Below are 7179 nucleotides of genomic sequence, written 5' to 3'. Positions count from 1 at the left end.
AAAAACGCGTATTTTGCAAATTTATACATCAAATTGATTGCCGCGCGCAAGTTCTAAGACTTGATGTGTATTTACCTCTTTTCTTAAGTTTAAGATAGAATAGAGTCGCACATCAAAACATCTCACAAATCGTCTCTGAGAATAGAGTCGCACATTAAAACGTCTCACAAATCGTCTCTGAGAATAGAGTTGCACATTAAAAACGTCTCACAAATTGTCTCTAAGTTAATTAAAATTAAATACTTAATTTTTGAAGGCTATGTACGATTAGAAGTTTGTGGCGCTTTATAAACGTCTTAAAAATTGTCTTTAGATCGCTAGTGTTCATGAAGGTAGAGACGAATAAAAAAGCGACCCAGAAAAAGCGACCATAGGTGGTGTTTTTGTTGTAGTGTGTGTGGATGGAAACGATGTTTTGATTATATTATTACAACTACGCTAAGACAATGATGATTTTTGGCCTCTTCCACCAAGTGTTTCGCATCCTACATGCATCATATTACATGAACATAATGGTACCATGTAAACACTTTACCGTTGTCTCCATGGCATGTTTCCAACTGTCCAAAGGTGTTGTGCTCCCGCATCCTGTAGTAACACAAGGCTAATAGAATAATCTATCATTGATCCTTACCGGTCTTCCTTGTGCATACATCTAGGGTAGGATTGACGTAAGCTGCAACTATTTTTTAGATACTGCGTTGATAGAGTTATGAACTCAAGATTTCTTTGCTCTAATCCTTTCACTCCATAAAAATCATAACCTACGGACACCGTGCTACTTGTACTAGGAGGGGAATTACGTGTAGAGGACTGAACTCCAAATACTAGCTTGTCTGAATAATAACACTCTACGTTGTCACAAGAAACATATCAGAGAGAACAATAATAATCCGGTGTCATGACTACTTCTGTGCACTCCTTTTAAGATCCTCAACTATTCTTGGAATATTCAGACATCTTAGATTAGAGTCCTTTGGGCACGTTTCATCTTTGCAAACTCGACCAACCTATCGACTTCTGGCAGAACCACCTTGGTAGGTTCTAGTTTGCCAAAGCGCCCCATCCATGCCAGCAAAAGCGGAGTCTTGGTGGCGTGAAGGAGCTCCACACCACAGAGCGCCTTGGTTCCTTGCATCCATGCGACCACACCACCCAACACAATGTCAACATAGCCGATGTTTTCTCCTCCAAAGAACGGCTTCCCCTTGGAGCATTCCCTCAGGGCCCCCTCTAGCATCTCCACTGCTGCAAGTGTTTGCTTTGTCCCTTCATCTTTCTCCTTGTCTGTCTTGTCCACAAACATCTTCCACCATGGAGTGACTAGCTGCAGACACATATGCATATACACAAACAATATATATTACACACTACATCGACAAACTAATAAAACTAGCACATGCACTAGTAATGGTAATAAATGATTAACCTTGTTGTCAATGTAGGCGGCCCAGAATCGAGCCCTAGGTGTTGGTAGGGGTCGGCGGGGAGGAGGGATGATCCCATCCCACGGTAGACCTCGTCGATGTACTCCAACATGGCGAGCGTAGATGGGCACGCCGTTGTGGATGAGCACGGGCACCTTCTTGTTCACCGGGTTGGACTCGAGGAGAAGATCGCTTTTGTTTGGCAAGGTCCTCTTCCTAGTACTCATAGCTCAAGCCCTTGAAGTTGAGCGCGAGCCTCACTCGCAGCGCGAATGGCCCCCTCCACGTCCCCAGAAGCTTTAGCTCTTGCGCGTCTCCCCCTGCTGCCCCTTCTTCCTACGCCGGAACTAAATGACGGAGTATGTAAGAGGAATGCAAGTGTGTTCCATTTCAAAAAAAAAAAGAACTAAATGACGGAGGGGACATATATACATTTTGAGCACGACTATACCGTACATACCTTGCCGCCGGTTGCCGAGTAGGGAGTGGACGACGAGCAAACGATGAGCTTGCGGTTCGCAGACGGCGAGGAATGCACGAAGCGGGCTTGACCGTAGTCCGGCTGTGATCGGCGGACTCGTGCGTGCTGCTGGCAGGGCGACCCGAGGCAAAGCGAGCCCACGAAGAGCCATGGCGTATGTGCGTGCACACGTAGGTACTCTAGTATACAATCGTGCTTGTTTGATTTGTGGCCAGGACGATTGGTAGCTCCAAAGCGAGCCCGTCTCTTTCCAAATAAAGTTGTGTGGAGTACTTGCTCTGTTGTCATGTGCGTTTGCCCCCGCCAATCATTCGTTGCTCCAGAGAGGATCCTATGTCTCCACTGAGCTGCACGAGTGCACCTGCTAGGATCGACGTCCACCGTAAGAAACCTGTCCTGTGGCCGGCTTCCGCTGCATATATGCTATCCGAGATACTGGGTTAATGGGTTTGTTTGGTAGCATTCTCAACCTAGGATGGTTGTTCTCCTCTGATGCATGTTGAGTGTAGACATGTTTAATGCATGCATTTGTTTTTGTTTGGTAGCAGTGTATATGTTAAAACATGCTGAGCTGAGACTTTGTTTGGCAGTCTATATATATTTTCAGTCTTGCACGACCAGCACGCCCTTGAATACATAGCCCATTAAAGAAAAAAAAAGGTACTCTTCGGCCTGGTTTAGGCCGAAGTACATGCAACTTTGTCCTTCCGTTCACGCGAAGTGCCGGGCCGCAGTACTATTTGGCCTGGCAAAAGCCGAAGAGGCCTTTTCGGCCTAAGCATGACCGAAGCCCTGGGCACTCAGTTTTTGGTCTATAACATAGATCGAAAAGGCCTTTTCGGCCTAAGGGAGACTGAAAAGCTCGTCTTTGGCCTTAGCGAGGCCGACGGGGTCATATAATTGATAAAATTGAATTACGGCATACAATTTTTGAATTTGTTAAAATAATAACAATTTTTTTAAAAAAAATCCTGCATATATGCTATCTGAGATACTAAGGGTTTATTTGGAATCATTCTTGACCTAAGATGGTTGTTCTTCTCTGATACATGTTGAGTGTAGATATGCTTAGTGCATGCATTTGCAGTTGTTTGGTAGCGGTGTATGGGCTGAGACATGCTGAGCTGAGACTTTGTTGACAGCCTATACATATTTAGACATGCCGAACAATTTTGAGTTTCAAATATTTTTTTAAAACGTGAACAATTTATGTAAACATGAAAAAAATTATGAAGATTTTTTGAAAATTTAAACAAATTTTGGAATTTAAAAAAGTGCAAATATAATTTTTTTAATTCTGTTTTTTTGAAAATTAAAAAGAAACTAAAAAATCTGAACATTTTTTGAAAATTAAACATAATTTGGAATTTTTGAACATTTTTTGAAAATCTAACCATAATTTGAATTTATGGACCTTTCACGTCGTTACTCACTTTGCTCATGCATGCTGATCAGCGAATGGCTGCTAGGGTGTTCTCTCTTTGTACATGCTACGATGATATTTGGGTTGAGCTCGTGCATGTTGAGGACGCTCTATGTAGGCTACCAAACACCCAAAAGTGGGCTGGGTAGGGAACTTTTGCCCTCACGCATCTTCCATGCACCCTACCAAATAAACCTTAATGTTCTTGTTGGCCAGTTCATGAAGCAGCTGATCGAGGCGTGTGGTCTCGTCTAGTAGACAGAAGAAATCCTATTTGTCGCTCACTGCAGTAATGTGCCTAGCAATCACACAACTGTTGCGGCAGCAGCCACCAACTGGTCCGGCCTGTTTACATTCCTATTGCACAATTTTCAGTCTTGGGACATGTTTTTTCGGTTTTTATTTTTGATTTTCCATTTTGTATTTCTCTCTTGCCTCAAAATTTGTTATTTTTCTTTTCTTTTTTATTTTTACATTTTAATTGCTCAAAATCACAGTTTATAAAAATGTTTTTGAAAAATTTAAATTATTATTATTTTTAAAACATGTTTGCATTATTCCAGAAGAGTTCAGAAAATTCATGGTTCACAAAAAATGTTCTCTTTTTAGAAAAATGATTTTAGTTTTTAAGAATATGTTCACCAATTTTTTTTCTATTTTTTATAATTTTAAAATATTAAAAACAGTTTAAAAGGAATAAGTTTTTTATTTTACTTTTTAACTTTTCCTATTGTGGCTGATCTTTTGTCTACTACCGCTACAATACGCAAAAAGAAATTACTTGACTCGTTAAAAGTGTCAAAATGGGTGTGTCCTGTTGTAGATGACCTATGTGAATAGGTGGACTTTTGACACAGAGAACGACCGACACGATACTCGGGGGCGACGGTCGTGCCCTACCCAGGCTTGACTTTGGTGCCACCTTCCTAATGGCCGCTATGCGGAGGCGATGGTGGCAGACAAACATGGGACCTGGCACCAGCGTCCGACTCAGATCTAGCTTGGAGCTGATGCTGGCAGCTCAAGCACCTTTTGGTGGCTCGGGCAACATTCGGTAGACAGGTGTCGTGAGCGCCCGTGGTCTGTGTGACACCCAGATCCGATGTTGGTGGCGATGGTAGTCGACCCTGCCCAATCGATCGGTGGATTGGGTTGTGAGTCTGCCGTCGAAAGATGATGGCGACGGTGCCAACGGGTGTCGCGTTGATAGATCGTCTAAGATGCGCTTCTCCCGTCCCAACCCCATTTGCTGTAGGCGAAAACATGAGGTTCAAATTTCCTCATATTGGACGATGATGCCACCTTTGTTAGGACCGTCCGGGGCATCATTTTGAAGATGATCTTGGCTTGAGGGACCCGTGGACTGGTGGGAGTATTGTGCTGCAACCGCTTCATTGTATCTCTTGTGTGATTTGGGTGACTGAGGAATGGAGATGATGCACGGCGGTGGGTATCAACGATTCTCCGTTGCAATCTGGCTTTGGAAGGTGATGTGCGGTGGCAGTGTTGGTGATGTTTGAGGGCGATGCAAATGACCAAGTCATCGATGCTCATCGAAGTTGATGGAGGTAGATAGTGACCATGGGATTAGCTTCACATGTCAGATTCAAGTTGGCGACATGCAGTGGCGAACCATGGTGTATTGTTTGTGGGTTATTTGCCATGTCTAGATTTACCACCGAATACACTTGCTTTGAAGGCTAGGGATCGCCAGAGCGTCTCCAATGTGAGATTTTTGCGGTAGTGTCTTTTGTTGTCCCATCGATCAACATCACTCGTGTATCAGCGAATATTCTTGGATCCACATGCGACATTTGGTGATTAGCTGCTTGCCTGGTGTGTGCATGGTTTTTAGCAGCATGGCTGGGTCCATGTCTGGATCGTGCGGGCTTGCATGGTCTTCTTTGGGGCCAGCAACTATTTGGCGAAGATTTATGTTGCTCTTTTTCCGCTCCTTTTGTATTTCCCTCCGTCTTGGCATGTTTTTGGTCCTTGCTAGCATTATCCTATGTGTGGGCACGTTGGGATTGGTTGTGTGTATTCTAGTCGTGCAGTGACCAGGTGTGTGCTTATTGTGTTTGTATCCTCTTGATGCTTCATTATGTGTTAATAAATAACACCCTTTATAGAAAAAAAGGATATGGGTCGACTCTTATGGGTTCAGCAACGTAATTTGGAATATCTATTACCCATACCAAGAAACATTCTGGGCTTCGGCGTTGTGTTTGTTTTTTGGGCTGAAGCAATACATCGGCCTACATGGCCTAATGGCAAAAACCCAGGGTGGTCAATGGGGCACCCTTATATTTCGCCTTCAGCGAGTTTGCTTTCAGACTCGCTGAAGGGGTGAGCGAGCTGGCCGGCCCATGAGTTTAGGAGACGACAACTGCTGTCCTTTTTTTTATCTTTTTTTCTTTTATTTCTGTACTATTTTTTATACTTTAAAATATTCTAAATATATTTATATATATTACAAAAACACTCTTAAAAAATTTGAAAAAAATATTGAACAGGTATTTATAAAATGTTGAACAACTATTTGAAAAACGTTAAACAAGTATTTAAAAAAATGTTGATCATGTATATAAAATGTTGATCAAATATTTGAAAAATGTTGAACAAATATTTGAAAAATGTTGAACAAGCATTTGAAAAAATGTTGATCATGTGTGTAAAAATATTGAATAAGTATTTGAAAAATGTTGAACAAGTATTTGAAAAAATGTTTGAAAAGTATTTGAAAAAATGTTAATCATGTATTTGAAACTATTACAAGTACACATCGCGCCAACGACTTGTTGCGTGCAAGACACGTGCGCAGTGGCTAGCTTAGCGAGCCCTCTCCAAGAAGAGCAGAGATTGATCCCCACCTCTCCCATTTTTCCATTCCCTTTACAGTTTAACTGTGTGCAAAAATGGGCCGGCCCAACTATTCTACACCCTTCATCGAGAGTTTTCTACGGGCTCGCTTAATGCGAGAAATAGTCGGAGTGGGTCCATGGTCCACTCTGGCCACCTTCGGGCTACAACATGAACATTTTATTTATGCGGATTTGATTCTCCATGGTTCTCACGAAATAGCTATCTAAGTAACAATATAATGCTCCATTGATGGCAATCTCGTCGTGTAATGTGGCATATTTATAGCAACGGCTTAGATATCACTCCCTTGCATAAACAATAATATAATAAATACAAGTTTCTCCTTCTATGTATATAAAACAATTCTCCACATTCTTCAAAATAGGGTTCAAACCACCTGTCGTTACTTCTATAAAGGATGCTGGAGTAACCGCCTCCTCATGCTATAAAGAATGCTGGAGTAACCGCCTCCTCGGGCCATCCAGACGATTTTCTCTGTCCGCACCGTCTGATCTTTTTAGTGATGTACATTTTCGATGTCTAGGAAGTGGTGGGACATTGATTCTTTAGTTACATTAGTGCAACCTAAAGAGGTGGATGATGAGTGGACCTCATTACGTGTGGGTCGTGACACGTCTCCAACGTATCTATAATTCACTACTACAGGACCGAACACCATGACCCCTTATCAGTGACCGACCAGTTTGGGACGGTCACTGATGAGGGTCATCACTAGCCGGCCACTCTAAAGGCATCAATGATGACAATCACCACTGAACGACCAACTTGGGGGATCACTGATGACTTGTCATTGTTGATCCCATTCCCCTAGTGTTCTAGACTGATCACCGATGACACATGAGTCATCACTGACCGGCCACAAACATTAGGTGGGTCACTAATAATAAGTCAAGAACGACCGGCCAGTTTTACAGAGTGGTCATTGATGAATTATAGTTTTCACTGTCCGTTCGTTCCAAATTAGG

The 7179-nt window shown here is 42.5% G+C and overlaps 1 pseudogene; it reads right to left on the bottom strand.

The window, feature by feature from the left end:
- Nucleotides 1–961: 961 nt before the first annotated feature.
- Nucleotides 962–2059, bottom strand: LOC119322752 (annotated as a pseudogene).
- Between the last annotated feature and the right edge of the window lie 5120 nt (nt 2060–7179).

The sequence above is a fragment of the Triticum dicoccoides genome, chromosome 6B, assembly GCF_002162155.2.
Source record: "Triticum dicoccoides isolate Atlit2015 ecotype Zavitan chromosome 6B, WEW_v2.0, whole genome shotgun sequence".
In the NCBI taxonomy this organism is placed as follows: Eukaryota; Viridiplantae; Streptophyta; class Magnoliopsida; order Poales; family Poaceae; genus Triticum; species Triticum dicoccoides.
Note: the sequence above shows the minus strand (reverse complement) of the source record. Positions and strands in the feature narration are given on the sequence as shown.